General features: G+C 37.6%; 1 long non-coding RNA gene across 1 annotated transcript in view; it reads left to right on the forward strand.

Annotated features, from left to right (window-relative positions):
• Nucleotides 1-18,763, forward strand: part of LOC127171146 (uncharacterized) — a 57,108-nt gene that overhangs the window by 23,258 nt on the left and 15,087 nt on the right. Inside the window, exon 2 of the long non-coding RNA XR_007828466.1 lies at nt 6,837-6,943. This is a non-coding gene — a long non-coding RNA (uncharacterized LOC127171146). The remainder of the gene's footprint in view (nt 1-6,836; nt 6,944-18,763) is intronic.

The following is an 18,763-nucleotide window of genomic DNA, read 5'->3' on the forward strand; positions in this document are numbered from 1 at the left end:
TTCTCTGGAGAGTGAATATCAATAATTACCAAAAATCGTTAAACTTTCACCGCAAAAGGGACGCCAAAATGTTCGAAAGGGGCAGGGCCACTTTTAGTAAAATACCTATAACTCCTGAATGGAATGAGATATCTCCGCCAAAATCAAAACACTGACATAAGATCTTAATCTGAGGTCAGAGAAAAAAAATTGCATAGCTTGGCCACTTGGTGGCGCTATAAGAATGAAAAAAAACATGAAAATGGCAATAACTGCACAACCATTTATCCTATCAGCATGAAAATTGGTGTGCACAGTTTTGGCCTGAAGTGCCACAAATGTCTACAAGGACATTTGCGTATCTAGAAAAAGGTTAACAGAGGCTGATCAAAACGAAACTCAGTGGGCATAATAATAAACTCTGTAAAAAAAACAATTTACCTGCTTTTGCAAACTAGTCCTAGGTTTTTCACTCAATCTGGGAGAAAAACACTGCAGTACAATTTACTGGACTCTTTAGCCTAATAATTATCAAAAAATGTTGAAATTTACCCTTTGGGAAGCTACAATGGGATCGTTACATCCCATTGTAGGGACCTATCCAAATGTACCCCAAATCGAATAAAGCCTAAAGAAAAACTCAAAACTTCACGAAACCTGCTGAGCACATGCGAGAGGTGATTCTAAACAAGCATGCTAAGTTGGACCACAGCTGGTGCTGTAACAGTTTAAAAAGTACCTTAAAAAACACATTTCTATAGTAAATTACCTGGATTTGCCAAAAATGCTTTTTTAAATCATTGATTTAGATGCTTACAGGCTTGATAAATTACGTCTTTTTTAATATGTGTTTAAATGCCTTTCAAATACACTAAAGGGATAGTCCACCCCCCAAAAAAAAAAAAAAAAAAAAAAAAATCATTTATTCATCATTTTGTCATTTCAAACCTGTATGGATTTTTTTCTTCGTGGGACACAAACTAAAAGTGTTTATTGTCCATACAATGAAAAATCGGTAGAATCCAGTGGCTTTCTGGATCCCTTTTACTTTCACTGTATGGATAAAAACAGTTAAAACATTATTTAAAATATCTTGTTTTCAGGTTTTGAATGACATTGGGGTGAACAAATGATGACAGGATTTTCAGCTATCCCTGTAGATTTGTAAAATTAAAGACTATTCCCATCCCAATTCCCATTCCCAAATTTGGACTTCAGAAATGAATTGGATGAGAAATGTTTGGATGAGATATGGATGACTTGATTGTAGTCTTTTGTATTTTAGTAAGTTTAAACATTTTGAGAGACACATTTGAAATGATTATGGTCTTTTTCTTTCTTTCTGCACTTCATATAATCTTATTGCTGTCTAGAAACCATTGAAATATTAGAGAGATCCAATTTGTGATGTTCCTCTTCTGTGGGGAGGGCTACTTTACTCTCACATCCCTATGTCTCTTTTCCAAGTTTTCATCTGCCGTTTTTAGCGATTACTCGTGTTAGAATGTGTGTCTCTATTTGATATCGCTCGTTTGCTTCTTTTCATCTATCTGCTCTGAAAATAGCAGCAAATGGATGAGACATGGGAATTCGATACAGTGAGAATTATGTCAGATATGTGCCAGACGAAAAACAGCCTCAGATTCCACAGGCTGCATCAGCTGCCGTAAAATGCAATCCGAGCACGTCAGGATTTGCTCATAGAGAGTGTCTGTCGAATGGGATCATCTTCAGTAGAATAGACAGATGGAATACAGCTTTGAGCCATTTCACTATTGTAACTCAATGTTTATTTTGGAGGTTTAAAAAAATTGGCCGCACTTTCTATTGTAATCGTCTTGAATATCTTATAGAATATACTGGGCTGATCAGTTCCAAACAGACCTGTTCTGTTCTATTCTATTCTATTCTATCTGAAATATTTTTTCATGCCCTCCATGTGTTTGCACTATCGATTAGCCAGTTCAAATGTTTACCTGGCTCATCCTGTCAGCTGTGACATGTGATCCAATAATGTGCCAATTAATCCCATGTTTTCTCTCCGTCTACCCCCAAACTCAGGGTCACCCTTTTCCTTCACGCTGCCTGTTTTAATTGCTGTAAACACACTCAAATGCATTGCAACCTGTAAGCCATGACCTTGGGTTCCCGTAAGCAGATCGGTCGGCGTGAGGCGATCAGCGGCGTGACGCCATCCCGATGGTGGCGCGATGAGGGCCGTATTACATTAGCATTGATTAATTGACTGGATATGGCCACAGAGGTGTGAGCGTGCATTGGCAATGCTGAGAAAGGGATGGGGGGGAATGTATGTCAGTGTGACACGGGCGGTAAGAGGATTATGGGATGGCAGCCGAAGCATGGAGTGGAGAGGAAGATTGAAAGTGTGCTGTGCATGAGTCAGTGAGAGTTGTACAACATCTCTCCCCATGCAGCGGTCTATTTACATGGCACTGAGGGAGTGTGTGTTTTTGTGTGCGCTAATGAGTGTGTGTGTGTATGTAGAAGGAGAGGGATGGTAAAACGGGTTTCTTAAAAACTGCAAGAGTGAATCTAAATTAAAGAGAAAGGTCATTAACTTAAACCTGCATGACTTTTTTCTTCTGTAAAAATAAAAAAAGTGTTGGACCCCACTGACTTATATGGATAGAAATATTTGAAACTTTCCTTAAATAGCCTGAAAGAAAATTTGAAGCAGCCAAAACCTGCTTAATCCAGCTCAGACCAGCAAACCAGACTAGTTTAGGTGGCTTTTATCAGCTAGGATAAGAACAGTTTAACAAAACACGTGTTTATAGTCGATGCGGCTTTGCTGCACTGATCAGTATCATACTGTACAGATTTTTGTGGATTTGCTGTCTTTTGTTATTTATCTATCTGCGGCTTCTTTAAAGATTAAATCCCAGCAACCCCTGGGAGTTTGGACCCTGGCACAGGCTCATTGAGATGCCGGTTGAGGGGGCTTGGCAGAACAGCAAGGTCAGCAGATCTGTCGTGCCGCAGTGGCTCGTAGGACTCAGCCCATTCCCACCGCTGGCCAGTAATCCACCCCAGCACCCGCCACAGTCCAACCAGACACATCCGCAGCAGTGCCAAACTATTCCAACACATTCAGCAAGTGAGAAATGCAGTACATTCAGTTTTAATGCATTAAGCTCCCTTTTTAAGGAAAGAAAGCAAAATAATATATAGCTAGGTTGTTTTATTGATGTCCTCTTTTGGTCTTCCGAATAACATGCCTATCGACTGTGTATTTCGGTAGGTAATGTTTGTTGAGCCTCGATGATAATTTAATTAGATCAAAAAACTGTGAATAACTTTACTTTTGACAGAATTCCCATCTGTGATTTCCTTTATAGAGCTGTTCTAAAAGAGCTCTTTCACCATCATTTATTGATATCTTGCTAGGTTCTAACTTTTCAACCAGACTTTTTAGATATTGCACAGAACAGACTGAATCAGTAAGGTCAGATGAGGAAATGTGTTAACTCTTGAATGCATAACCCCAAAAAACTTTCAAGAATGCATAAACGGGGGTAATACGTACTGGATTTCATAGTTTTCTTCAAATAAAAGGCATTTTCTTTTTTAACATTGTGATTAAAATTTAAAAAACAATTTAAATGTTTAATAAATGCTTACTTGTTCATGCCCTTGTTCATATGCTACAAAAGGGACAGTTCACCGAAAAATGAAAATTCTGTCATTAATTCCTCACCTTCATGTCGTTCCAAACCCATAAGACCTATGTTCATCTTCAGAACACAAATTAAGGTTAAATAAACGAAGATCAGATATGGTACTCTTGTACATCGAAGACACAAAAGAGAAGAAATCATTGAATAAAGTTATTTTTGTTTTCTTTGCGCACCAAAAATATTCTCGTAGCTTCGTAATATTATTGTTGACCCACTAATGTCAAATGGACTATTTTAATAATGTCCTTACTACTTTTTTTGGGCCTTGGACGTGTCAGTTGTGTTGCTGTCTATGCAGGATCAGGAAGCTCTCGGATTTCATCAAAAATATCTTAATTTGTGTTCTGAAGTTGAACGAAGGTCTTACGGATTTGGAACGATATGAGGGTGAATAGTTAATGACAGAAATTTCATTTTTGAGTGATCTAACCCCTTTAAGTTGTTTCTTCTGCTGGACACAAAATCAGATATTTTGGAGAATGTTGGTAATGAAACAGTTTCTACTACTACTATGGAAGTCAATGGGGACCAGCAGCTGTTCATGTTCTTCAAATATCTTCTTTTATGTTAAACAGAAGGAGACAAAAATCCATAATAAAGCCACACATTGACATTGCCGAAGATCTCATGCAATATGAAGAAGATCATGTAATTAAATGAATTTATTGAGAAATTTGACCACCTTTATGCATTGTGGGGTTGACTTTATTAAATGAGCTATTGGAATTAAACATACTTTAGCATTGTCTTTGACAGCCCTATTTTAAAGTCAAATCTAACTCAATAAAATACACAGATGTATATAGACAAGCAGCCAACATGAAAAAATACAGCACATAAGCTTTCCACATGCTATTCTCTATTGTCTTTTTGCCCATATATTACTTTTCTACTCAATTCCGCCTCCCTAAATAAACAGAATCTATATGTGGGCGCAAGGTTGTCTGCTGTGCATGGCATGGTGGTCTCTGCTGAAAACCTCATTCTGTTGCAGAGCTGTTTTGGGATTGGTTTGGTTTTGTTTTTTTAAGAAAAAGGGCAGAGAACCGTTTCTCCTGTCCGCTTTGCCTTCTCTGGAAGGCTTGCAGATAAATAGATGGAAGGAAAAAACAAAAATAATAGTTGACTTCTCATGTGGAAAGATTCAGCAAATACCAGTGAGACTCCTAACACCAGCATCCACTTGTCTTCTGGGATTGAGTTCATACGTTGCATCTTTACACTGAGGTAAGACCTGACTGAGACGGATCTTAAAATGGGCGAATGCTGAGTCACGCTGACAGACTCTGGCAGCCATGATCTCCTCATTGATTATCTGTACAGCATGCTGTGGCAGGAGGCCAGCAAGACCAGCAAACAGAAGGGCACAGGAAGGAAGGGAGAGTGTGTTATCTCATCTACAGGAAGCGGCCTGGCTTTCCGTGAAGACGCCAATATCAATCGGGTTTACCCACCACTCATATCTCGTAAAATGCAAATGCCGTTCCTCTGAGCCGTGAACCTTAATTAGAGCAGAATTACGCAAATCAAATATTGTTTTATATATTACGCCATGAAATTGGGTTTAATTATGTCATCAGTGCTGAAGCTCACTATGCATTGTCCTCATATGCATATAAATGATTGGTGATATTGGTTTGACAGCTGTCCGCTCCCTTTGCAAGCCGGCAGAAGTCTCTGTTGTTTGAAGAGGTCTCTGATCTTACTCAGCTCCTTGGAATACGGGATAATCCCGCGTTGTCTGCAAGCTCCCAGTCTGCGTCTTTAGTAGATATGTTGCATCTTTTAAACACAAGCGAGCTGCAGCTTCACACTTCGTTTCAAAACACATGGTGGGGGGTCGATTAAACACAAACGCATACACGCTGCGTGCTGAATTGTTTTTTCTCTGGACGATGCTAGTTTGTGCTCTCCTTTACCCCAGGCGAGTAGAGCCCATGTGATTGGATATCCTTAATCATGCTCCCTCTAAATTGGTTTTGGAGAAAGGGAGATAACTTCTAAGTATGCAGTAGCCCCACTGGGTTGCAAAGATATGCAGCATTGGCATACCCATCTATTTTTTTAATGATTGTTATTTTTATGGGATTTTCCGCCTCAAATTATACAGGTGAACCAACAGGAAGTGAAATGAACAGGAAGATTAGAGCATGTGTGCTGACCACCTGGACACATCTCCAGTTTTCTCAAATTAAAGTGGAATATGGTAATATTAGGGCATGTAAACATGCAGCTAACATGTAGCTCAAAGCATTATCTGAAAATTCACGATACATTAAAAAACTAAATACTACAGCCTTGCATTTGCATTCCTCACCCATTTTTAACTAAACAAGTTAAAACAGAAATCACTGTTCCATAGCATAAGGGGTTGTGGGCAATATTAGCTCATACAATGATTTGGAACACATTGAGGCATAACATGTAGGACGAATAATATGCAAATTAGGATGCAGCACTTGTGTCAGCCTCCCACAGTGATGCTCATTGATTTAAACTGTTGCAATTGACCTTTTGCTATCCCTCCTTGGTTGCTGTTACTTGCCCATACAAGCCTGTAACTGTGTTCTGTAACTGAACGGATTTATTCTTATGTGGAGTGGAATAAAGTGTGACATTATGATACATTTTTAATCTGCCTTCTTTAAAGAAATTGTTAAATTACATTGCAATGTGAATAAAAACTTTGAAGACTGCTTATCACACTTAAATGAAAGAAAATAGCCTCATTGAAAGTGACTATGAGTGATAACATTAACACTGAACAGAACTGTTCATTCACTGTGAATTCTTAAGTTCTGATACCTCTATTATGACCTGAAACATAATGTCAAAAAATAATTTTAAATGTAAGGTTAATATTTTATAAGAAAGTTAGATTTTGAAGAAAGCTTCAGCTGCTTTTATCCATACAGTTACAGTAAATGGGATCCAAAGCAACACTGATGCCATTTACTTTTACTTTTTCAGCTGCAGTTCATAAGTTTGCCTCTTTGTCGCCATCTACCATATGTTTGAAATCTTCAATTTCAGTTACTTGCGGAATCATCTTCTTTACGTGGGTTGTGCATCCGTACAGATTTCATCAAAAGAAATTGTTTTTAACCTCAAAATTTAATGTTCTTTAGAGTATCTTTGTCTCCTTCTTTATGTGTACAGACACGACGTAATGGCGCAAAGACGAATGGCGGCAAACTCGGAAACCGACCCGAACTACTCAATTCAGACAACATTATTACAAGCTTACAGTTGGGAATCAGGCTAAGGTAAGGGGATTTGAACACTACTTGGTTATGTACTTGTTCAGTAATTGATTTCGTATTATTTTTAAGCCAAAAAAGTTACGGAATGCAGCTTTAACCCTCTACGGTACGCAATATGATATCAATGAGGAAAAAATAATGATGTTTTTCCTGCTTAAAATTGGACACTATAACAATATCAATAAACATTTGTAACAAATAAACATATTATTTATTTATTTTTAAGTTTGTTGCCTCAAGGCAACATTGATATTTTCATGCAGAAAAAATAAGTACATTTATTTAAAACATCAGTTTCTTTAATCAAACATTTAAACAAACAGATTTATCACATTTTTGATGTATTGAAAATCTCATATTTAACAAAAAGTAAGATTTCATACCCACATGTTGCTTTCAGGCAACACTGTACCATCGTGCAACATGTCGTTTTTTCCTATGATATGTTTGATGATATATTTTGTAAAGTTTTTGAAAATACTTCTTTACTAACCAGTGAAGGTGGCTCAGATTTTTTGTCTGCAGTTATATGGATGAAAATGAATGAAAAACTCACCTTTCCTTGGAGAAAATATGGGGTCATGTGACGTGCACATGTCCTTAATGTGGAAACACATGTGACCACTTTTTTGTACTTTCATTTATTAGTATTTGACTTCTTCTTTACTGAGATAGCACTGATCAATTAAATGGGTTTCTCATTGTATTTAAAAAAAAAAATAAAAAATAAATAAAAATAGGCTGTGTTGCCTGGAGGCAACACGGTACCATAAAGGGTTAAAGACAAAAAGAGATTGAGACATTTTTGAAAAATATTTTTGTGTTCCACAGAAAAAAACTCATACAGGTTTCAGTTTTCATCCATTCCCTTAAATTAGTCAAATTAATTTGCCTTGTAGTAAATCTATGTGTCCGTACTGCTGTTATACATGTTCTCTTGAGAATACAAGGTGAAACATAGTTTAATTGACAGCATGGATTGCTAAAGATAAAAAAAAAAAAATACCACATGTATCCTCCTTGGGTTTCTTGTATCACTATTTCAAAAGCCTCCGCAATATATATATTTTCTGAAATAATATTTTTCAATAACTTTTGTAAAATTCAGTTTAAAACCATTCAAACACACTTCCATAGTCTTACATTATATAAAAAGTCTCATATTTTCACAGCTTACGGTTTGGTGTGTGATGGAGAACCGTTTTTATTAGCGCTTTGCTGGTGAACTGGATGTATTCTAGGGGGTGGGTGAAAGCTTCAAGGGGGAGCCATTTTAGGTTGGTAACATGATTTTGCGTGACCCCTGGGGGCATGAGGAAATGGTTTCCGTTTGGAAGCAAGCACGTGGCAAACTACTCATGGACAGCCTCAGGCTCTAAGTCTTTATGTAGCATTCATCAAATCCGTGAGCCCGGTGACACCATGCATCATAACAAATAAAGCAACTACAATACACTACAACAGATATATGAGAGAAGAGAGAAACGAGTGTAGAAAAGAGTGAAAAAAAAGGGAACTCTGAGAGAAATAGAGATTTAAAGATGAGCGATGGCAGTGATGAAGAGAAAGAGCGAGGATAGGCATTGTGTTTTCAGTCATTTATTTCTTTAAACAGTTTAATTTTGCAAAAATCAGACAAAGCGAGAGAGATTGCACGAGAGAAACGGAGTGAGAACAATGGATTGGAGGCCTGTAGTCATATGTTTTCTCACACTGTTCCTTCCTCTCAACGCTGTGTGTAAACCGCAGCATGTGTGATTCAACTTACTAAACTCTGCCCTTCAGCTCCTTCTGAATATTGATGATTTTCAAGTTTTTCCACCATCAGTGAAGCTGATTCATTGCTTCCAGCATCCTAACCAAACAAAAATCATCTTTGATCTGCACATTTTGAACAACATGTCCCAACATGGATTTTCCTTGCTGTTATTGGTTAACTAAAAGCGGTCTTGTTGCTGCAAATGCAGTTTTGGAACAGTCCACCCGAACATAGAAAATTCTGTTTTACTGTTTTGTTTATTCCACTGTGTGCAAGAGGAGTCGAACATCCATGAACAAATGGAAAAAGTGTGCAACGTTGATTATAATGCAATGTAGACAGTTTAGTTGATTGTAATGGGAGCATCATTGATTGTAATCAAGGGGGTTTATAATACCTGGAGAAATCTATCATTTAGCATTTAGCTTCATCTTAATGGCAGCTGCTTAGCTAGTGCAAGATCCCCAGGAAATGTGGGTCCAATTTTTTTTTTTTTTTTTTTTTTTTTTTTAATGTATTTATTTTATGGATTTCAGAATACACGGCTACTTTTGAATTGGAAAAATAAACTAATTCTTTTTGCAGCCAGTTGGTGTAGTCACAACAGTTACCAGGAATCAATCCTAAACCAAACCCTAACCTCTTAAAGGCACAATATGTAAGATTTTTTTGATTAAAAAATAGTCAAAAACCACTAGAACAGTGTTAAATATTTTGTTAATTTGTGTAGTTACATTATCCCAAATCTTTCCAAGAATGTTTAAATCCAGAAAAACAAAGAATTTACCTAGTGTAATGGACCGTGTCATTGCGTTGCCTGCCAGTGACATCATACCCCCTCGATTTCCTTTTTTATTTTGTAGAAAACATGGAAACACCAAAGATTTAATATGTTATGCATTTCATTAGATTGACGAACGCACAGAGTAGCATTATAACATAACTGTCAACACTCTCAAATGTATCTAACTTAGTATGATAAAACAGCGCTTGCTTTACCCCACATTCGCATGACCAGAAAGAGCAGAAGCGGTCGACTGTGGCATAATAAAAGCTCATGTAGTGCTCATCTCTCATTAGCAATCATTCCAGTGGCCTCTTTCTTGCTTCCACAGCTTTCAGCCCCATCCTGCTTCATACTACAGTAATGTTAATAAATCTTTAATACATTAGCTCATCCATGAACATGATTTCTGAGTCCTTTCGGATTATATCGGCTGCGTGGATGAAGATGACAACTCCCATGATTCCACACTCAATCAAAGCGTCATCAGACTATGCCTTTGTTTCTTTGTTTGTTTTGAATATGCACCTTCTAGTGGCGAAAATTAAGTATTGTGCCTTTAAATGAAGTGGAATCTTGTATTTATCTGTTCATTTATTTATTAAATTGTTCTTCACTGTATTCTGTCTGATCAAAAAATCACACTGGTGTTTTTCTTGTAAATCAATAAATACAAGCACCTTGTCATTGATATTCTTTTAGCATGGTTTTGTCATTTGGGCTGTTCTTGCCTCATTGAGACTGAAGTCTGTTTAGCGTTGTGTGTTTGGACCTTATGGGCCACACTGCACTCGAGTCAGTGAGACGGAGAGGTATTAAGCGGCACGCTATGGGAATTGGTGCTGCGGGGACAGTGCTGGGGTCAGCGTGAAACAGATTTTAAGTGATGTGATGTGGGAATTGCTGATCCGCACGGGCCACATTAGCGTCTGCCCCTGGGGTTTCAGTGCTATGCTCAAGGTCAAGACACAGGACTGAGCTGAGAGCTTTTAAACGGACAGAAAACTCTTCCTCTCACATCCCTCTTTTCTCCTGATATTCTCTCAGCATTTTTCTCACTCTCAGTTTTCTTCATACTGTCCTTCCTACTTTTCCCATTCAAAATGCTCTCCTTCTATCCTCTTTTTTTCTCACATTCCTTTCTTTTCCTTGACCATTGCAGTGTTTGAAACTGTAGCTTGTTACAAGTTACAACCTTTTTACAACTAAAGGAAGTGCAATTGGAGTGAAGATGTAAAGGAAAAATCAAATAATACTTGAGACACAAGTCTAAAGAAGTGCATGTATGTGTATGTGTGCCTAATTTAAGATATTAAAAGAGCTGAACACACACACACCTTGGTGCTAAAGAATAGCACCATAACCTTGCTGTACATCTGTTGTGTAATCAAATCATGGCTCTGTCTCATCCTATACTGAGGAGAAAGCAGTGAGCTGTGCTCTCAAATTCTAAAAGAGATGAGAAAAGAAGAGAGCAGAGCATAATGGAGGCTGGAAAGGCAAGAAAGCAAATTTGGAAAGGGCTGAGCCAATGTTAGGGAGTAATTAACTAAAAGTATTGACGTATACTAACTACATTTTTCAGTAGCATGATAATAGTTCAGCTTTTCCAATGACTAACTTTTCCCAATAAGTGTTTCACAAGCTGACGCTACCAAGTCACGTTGTGTTGAGTGAATAATCAGTCCTCTCTCTTATATTGAAATGTATGATTCATTGTAGCGTTGAAAAGCAGTGAACCAGACAAGTGAAACAGTGTGTTCCTATAGCTTAATATAGAATAGTGCCTCGGATAAAAGTCTTCACTGCTGTTCCTAGTGAGAAGAAGAGGAGAAAACAATAGGAAAATGCCTGTGGACGAATAAAACTTTCTAAAGACGCGCGTCTTTGTTCTCTCCACTTCACCCCTGAGCCTTTGAGGCTTTTAGTAGACCACAGCTACTGAAAGAGCTTACAAATGGCAGAGACAAGATATGCTAGATGCCATCCTGGCAGGATGTAAACATGCCGACACTTGTCATGACGCCGCAGCCAATAGAGTTTCTCAGCATGGATTTCTGTTGATATCTGGGGTTGTTTAGACTCCTTGTGGGGAAAAATCAATGGTACAGCATTTGGTTTAAGCCTATGTTTGTATCCATCGCCAACTGTACTCTCTTCTATGTTTACTGTGTTATTTTTTCATTTTCCGAGTTGTGTTGCTGTAAAAAAAGCAACAGTTAGCACCTGTAGCTCACAGAGTGCAACCATTTCATGTCATAATGGCGCCCCCCATAGTCCAAAATATGTATAAAATTATGTGGATTTTTTAAAAGAACGTAAATTTCCATTGGTTTTCTACTTCGTATTCCAGTACGAGACATCATTTACATTACATTAAGTGATACAAGTCTTGACAAGCCCGGGATTCTCTAACATTTTTTTTTTAAAGAGTATCAAATCTCACGTCAGGTCTGAGCTCGTGTACGCAAGTTTTTGAGTTAGCCTGAATTTGCGTGCAGAATTTCGCGAAACACGTGAACTCTGTCGTAAGTTGATTTGTGCGCTCGGATCTGCGCTCATTTCTACGTTACATTGATAAATGAGGCCGACTGTCTCTAACTGTGCTCCGATTTGCCTAGAAACCAAAGTCTGCAGTCAAATGCCAGGTACTGCAATATGATCTCTCATCTAATTCATCAAAAGACCAAATTATTTGAGCTATACCATCCACATTCATTTTATAGCACTATAATCTTATTGCATTTTAACAATATTCTCTTTTATGTTTATTTTAAAAGAAGAAATCTGAAGCAAAGTTAGGAAGAGGAATATTTCACTCAGACATGAAAACATTTACTAATTCTCATGTCATTCCAAGCCAGACCTTTTTTTCCTTCTGTAGAAAATTCTCAGTCTACAGTCAGTGGGGTCCACACTGGAAAAAAAAATGGTGTAGAAACTGTTTTTACTCAGAATGCTAGTAAATTTCACAATTAATTACAAAGAAACACTAAATGAAGTGTAAAATTTTAAAGTAGAAAGCCTGAAATTGTATTTTCTCGTAAAACATTCTCCAATAATCTTTGTATTATTTACAACTCTGAAAAAAATCATTTTTATAGAGAAGCGTTGTTTTGATCTCCACTGACTTCCATCATATTTTATGTAATATATATATATTTTTTATGTTCAACAGTAGACAGTAATACAGATTTAAAATGACATAAGGTGATTAAATTATGGTCTAATTTATGTTTCATATAGGATAATACTGAGCTATAAGAGCAACCTCTGAGAAGTCCAATTTTCCGCTGGGTTTGCATGACAGGACGGAGCTGTGAAAGTGAAGGAGCAGCTCTTGTCTGATGTTGCTGGACAGATGTTTCAGCATGTTCTGCGCTCTCAAATTCTCTCCAGTTCAAAAGGGAGCACACTCAGTGCGCGCTACCCCTTTTCAGATGTCAGTTATCTTCCCCTTCATCTCTTTTTCTCTCTCCTGTCTTTTACAACCAAGTAGCACCATCTTCCCCTCAACATACCTCTCTCATTTCCCTCTCTCTCTCTCTCGCTTTCTATACCTACTGTATGTAGCCTGGGATGCTCAGATCGCTGTATCTCTTTTTTACACCAACCTGTCAGCTCTCACCGTTGCCGTGGCGACGCACCATTGTCATGGCAACCCAGACGGGCTGGGGGGGGTGGGGGGAGGCAGAGCAGGACCGAACGCAAAGAAATATGAAAGAGAGAGACAGGCAGAGAGTGGAGAAAGTCGGCAGTCTTTTCTCATTAAACGATAAAGAAGGCACACAGCTTCTAATCAACGTTCCACTGCCAGTTTATCAGCACAAAATATCAGGCCGCCATCTCCTCTGAGTAAATAGCAAAGGGACAGTCCATTTGCTTGCATAATGGCCACCATTATTAATAGTGATGCCGGTATTAACTCGGCACGGTTGTGCCTTGGTTTTCTTGCTCGAGAAGTGAGAACCGAAGCGCGTAGGGAGACGGCGAGGAACAGCACTCATCAGGTCTGGTTAGGAATCTTTTATTTTCCATTCCCCCATATCCTGTTGAAGACAGAGGTGGCTGGGGTTTCAATCGGCCCTTAACAAGTGAGACGGGATGCAGGTCAGTGGTTCTGTATAAATACGTTTAACCCCATTACTGGCCGGTGTGAACGTGAATACAGGGATACTGATTCAGCAACCAGACTCGCGTCCCCAGGGAAACCCTTCACACACACGCACAAAAACGCACATCACCTTACCTCCGTGCCCGAATAAAGTGTGAGCCAGGCATGGAAAATCAATGTCAGATCAATTTTCCTTATTTCCCACAGCTGGAGCGGCACGCATGGCTCAGCAAGCTCGTTCTCTCGCTCTTTTTCTCCCTCTATCTCTCTTTAAAGTGGGCACTGTATGTTGAAATAGTGCCCTAATAGAAATGCATTAAAAAAACTTCCGAGCCGTGTACTGAATGTGTGGGGGAGAAATAAAAACAGATAAGCTATTACAAAGATTGATGGCTACACTGAAGGAACGAGTCTATTCACTGTCTGGATCGTGTGAAGTTATGCACAATGCTTCTTCGCCGAGATGCTTCCCAACAAGGTCCTTCATCACAAAAAACCTTCGCTTGCTTATTTCTCGTAGGACCTCTGTGTGACATTGGCTCAGGTCATGTTGAAGACCCTTAGGTTCTTCTCTGAAGACCATTTAAAAAAGCGCAACGTTAATTGAATCCACGTGTCTAACGAGGTCGAGACCATCTCCCTTTGATATGGTAACAAGGTCGGCTTGAAGGACAGCAGAGCACATGGGTTCAGCTCATTTTGTTACGATTGAGCAATCAAGAGACTTGAAATCTCTCCTCTTTGGTTTCAATTTAAATCCCATGTACTGAAATATGTATTATAGCCTGATGTATGTGGTTGTACCGTACATTTCAATGAACCTACATCTGAGCAGCTGGGTCGTTTTAAACCCTAAAGCAATGATTTAAAATATCTACTACTGTCTTAAGAAAATAGTGTCCTAACTTCACATTTTTTTTTTTTTTTTTTTTTTTTTTTTTTTTCAGATGATTTGACCGGGGGGAAAGTTATTTTAGTTACAGACTGTTCAGGCAAATCTGAACACAGTTTGTGAGAAACCCTATAGAAGCGTCACATCCCTAGACACCATCACAAAATTTGTAATGGTTTTATTGGTTATAATGGGCCTTGTATTGGTTTTAATGGAAACTGTAATGGACCCTGTGGGTTTCTACTGGTAATTGGTCACCTTCTATTGATGGCTTGTTAAAACCACTAAAAACACACTCAAAAAACCATTCTTTTAATGGTGTTAATGGTTTTATGTTGATGGTTTGTAATGTTTGAGAATTTCTGTGATGATTTCTATTTTTTTGTTGTTGTTGTTTTTCAGCAGGGATGGTACAGTACAATCTGAAAAGCTTTAGACCAAAGTCTCTATTTGATCTTCATTTAGACTTATTGCTAGAACGAACAGCTGAGTACCAGCCTCTGGTACCGGTATCAAACTGAAACAACAAATAAACAGCCTTGGGCAATGGATTAAATTAAACTAGGGTTGTCAATATATTCAATAACTGAACGTCAGGGTATTTTAAATGTTGGGTTCGGCAAATTGATTTAGATGAGAACGTACTGACTGTAGTGGAATATATGTGCATATAAAGACAACGCACAGAGGGAGATTTTCTTTCTTTTAATGGTGTTCTCATCGATTTGCAAAAATATGACGTTTCATGCTTGAGCTGCAGTGCTAATTAAAGTAAAGACATCCAAAGAGTGCAAATTATTTTACTTTAGGTAAACATCTCTGAATTTGACTAGTAGAGAAATTAATGAATTATAGAGTTTTACCAATTTCTAAATATTTAAACATATTTAATAAATCTCATGCATCACCTTTTTTCCTTCTTGTAACAGTACAGATTGCAGAAGTACTGTATTATGTACTTTTTTGTCCAGGCCAGGTATCTGTTCACAAGTTTGGAGTTATTTTTAATGTTTTTGAAAGATGTCTCTTACTCAAAGGCTGTATTTCTTGAGTGAAAATACAGTAAAAGAGTAATATTGTGAAATTCACTAGTCTGATTCACTGCAAAATAGCATTTTCAATTTTAATATATTTTTCATACGTAATTATATTTTAACAAACTTTAATTTTCAGCAGCCAGTCTTGTCCAGTCGTGTCACATGATCTTTCAGAAATCATTCTAATATGTAGATTAAGTGCTCAAGAAACATTATTTTTTTATTATTATCAATGTTGTGCTCCTCAAAGGATTAGTTTACTCCAAGATTAAAATCTCTTGATAATTTACTCACCCCCATGTCTTTCTTTCTTCAGTCGAAAAGCAGTGAATGTTTTTGAGGAAAACGTTCCAGGGTTTTTCTCCATATAGTGGACTTCAATGGGAGCCAACAGAGGTTGAAGGTCCAAATTGCAGTTTCAGTGTGGCATTGAAGGGCTCCACATGATCCCAGCCGAAGAATAAGGGTCTTATCTAGCATAACAATCGGTTATTTATTATTATTATTATTTTTTATTATTATTTATTTATTAAATTAATATACTTTTTAACCACAAATGCTTGTCTTGAATTAGCTCAAGTAACGCATTACGCAGTCACGTTGGAAAGGTCACGGAAGTACCAACCCAGTGTTTACAAAGCAAACGTGCAAAGAAAGTCTGCATTGAAACTGCAATTTGGACCTTCAACCTGTTGATTGAAGTCCTATATAGAGAAAAATCTTGGAATTTTTTCACCAAAAACCTACAACAAAAAGAAAGAAAGACAGGAACATCTTGGAGGACATGGCAGTGAGTAAATTATAAGGAAATTTTAATTCAGTAGTGAACTTTAATAATTTTCTCAGGATTCTTTTGATGAATGGCAAGTTAATAACAGCATTTATTTGAAAGGAACTTTTTTGTATCATAACATGTTTTCTTTTTAAATTATTTAAAGCGTCCTGGCTGAATTAAAGTATTCATTTCTTACTAATCGCCAAACTTTTGAACACTAGTGTAGTGAATTTTTCAAAATTGTATTGAATCGCTTCACATTTTAGTATCAGTACACCATGCGAAGTATTTTTTGATGCCTGATATTTCCACACAACTCAGAGGCCGCAACATGTGCGGTCACGTCTGCTAGCTTACATAGTTGGGGTGGAAAAATGACAGCTTGAAGTATGCTGAATCGGATTTGTTTGAATCCTCCTTGGTCCTCGGCTGCTGATTTTGTTTCCTTTTATGGGCGGAGAACGTCGAAGGCCTCGGCGTGTCGGGGAATGAGAGAAGGGCATGGTTTGTTTGGACTACAAGAGAGGATGAAAGGCTTCGGAGGTCAAGTGGTGTGTTCACACCAGAACTCCACTGTAGCGACTTATGATAATCTGCAGAGCGTGAAAAAAGGAGCGAGAGAGGGAGGAATGGGGTGCTGGGGTAGGATAGATGGGGAGAAAAACACATAGAGAGAGAGAGAGAGAGAGATCCCTGGCAGGGTTCATTTTGTGGGGGCTGCTGTTGCGAGCTCACTTCTGCCGATGTGCTTTGCCTTTTAATGTGGCTGTCTTGAAAGAAGACAAACTCCCTGTTTGCTACCCTGCTTTGTAGGGAGGTAATTATGTTTGTATGCACAAAGGAAACGCTATAATGCTAAAATACACCATACCCATTCAAAAGCACCAATTTATCCCTTATGCACCCCCCACACCCACACACATTCGCAAACTCTCTCACATGCCGTCTTTCATTCTTTTCATAACTCTGACATGCCAACAGCCTGCCATGCAGCTCGCCACCAAATGATTTGGCCACTTTGTGCCCACTTAAGGTTTTTCTCTTTTTCACCGTTCCCTCATTTTTCTCCTCTGATGAAACATGGCGAGTACTTTCCGGTCATTCCAACCAGCCGGTTAATTACAATAAATTAAGCACTCTGATTTAATTAACCTTTTTAGAATGGGTTTGCTGGCATTGCGGTGGGTGGGTTCTTACATCCTGTTGACATTGTACGCAACAGAGAAGGACATCATTCAGTTTTGCGTGAGGGCGACTACAGGGCCACATAATAATAGCCTAGCTGTGAGGACAGGAGGAGATGTTCCTGACCAATCCTGTGAAAAAAAATTAAACATGTCTTGCACCAGTGAACCACACTCAAGTTGTTTCGAAAAGAGAGTCTGGGGTTCAGTTTGTGCTGTATGGTTTGCTGTTGATATGAACGTAATGCAGCAGTGAGCTGCTATTGATTATATATAATGTATTTTACAGCAATACACAGCTTCCAGTGAAAATACTGAAGCTTTCTGAAAATGTACCATGCTTTAGAGCAACAATGTTAAGCAAAATGAGTCTTTATCCACTGAGCAGATTCCATAGGTTTACAAAAGCATTTACAAGGCCTAATGGGATTAATTCAATGTCATTTTAATATAATTCACACACGATTATAGTATTTAAACAGAAAGTTAATCCAAAAATGAAATTTCTGTCATCATTTAGCCCTTAAGTTGTTCCAAACCTGTCTTCTGCTAAACACAGATGATGATATTTTGAAAAATGTTGGCAGCCACAGTATGGAAAAAAATTATTATGGAACTCAGTGGCTATTGTCAACTATTTGGTTACCAATTTATACAGGATTTCAATAACAAAAGGGTGACTAAATGATGACAGAAATTGATTTTTTGGGAGAAATATCCCATTTAATAATATTTTCAATTAGCTTCTATTTTTATATTTTCAGTCTTTTTATTTTTTTTTTTTCATTTTAGTTTAAGTTTCAGTAATTTTGTTAGGTGTTTTTTTTAGTTTATATATATATATATATATATAAGATTTGATATAGTGCATGGTATTCACTAACATGAATGAACAATGAATAATACATTTATTCCACTATTTATTCATCAGTCATTAACAAACACAACTTGTGATTTTAATAATTATTAATATTATTCATTTAATTAATAATATTAATTCAATTAATCATTCATTGTAAATGGCGAAATTAACTTTAACTAAGATTAATAAATGCTGTAATGTATTTTTCAGTCTTAGTTCATGTTAACTAATGTAGTTGACTATTGTTAACTAGTGAATCTTATTGTAAAGTTTTATCAATATAGTAGATGATCTGATATTTTATTTCCGCTTTATTTCAATAACCAGAAAAAACAACAGGTTGCAGAGTTTGCTTCACATTAGTTAACAATAACAACACTGGATTAGTTCACTTTAAAACTAAAATTCTACCATTT

This window comes from Labeo rohita, chromosome 9 (genome assembly GCF_022985175.1).
Source record: "Labeo rohita strain BAU-BD-2019 chromosome 9, IGBB_LRoh.1.0, whole genome shotgun sequence".
NCBI lineage: Eukaryota > Metazoa > Chordata > Actinopteri > Cypriniformes > Cyprinidae > Labeo > Labeo rohita.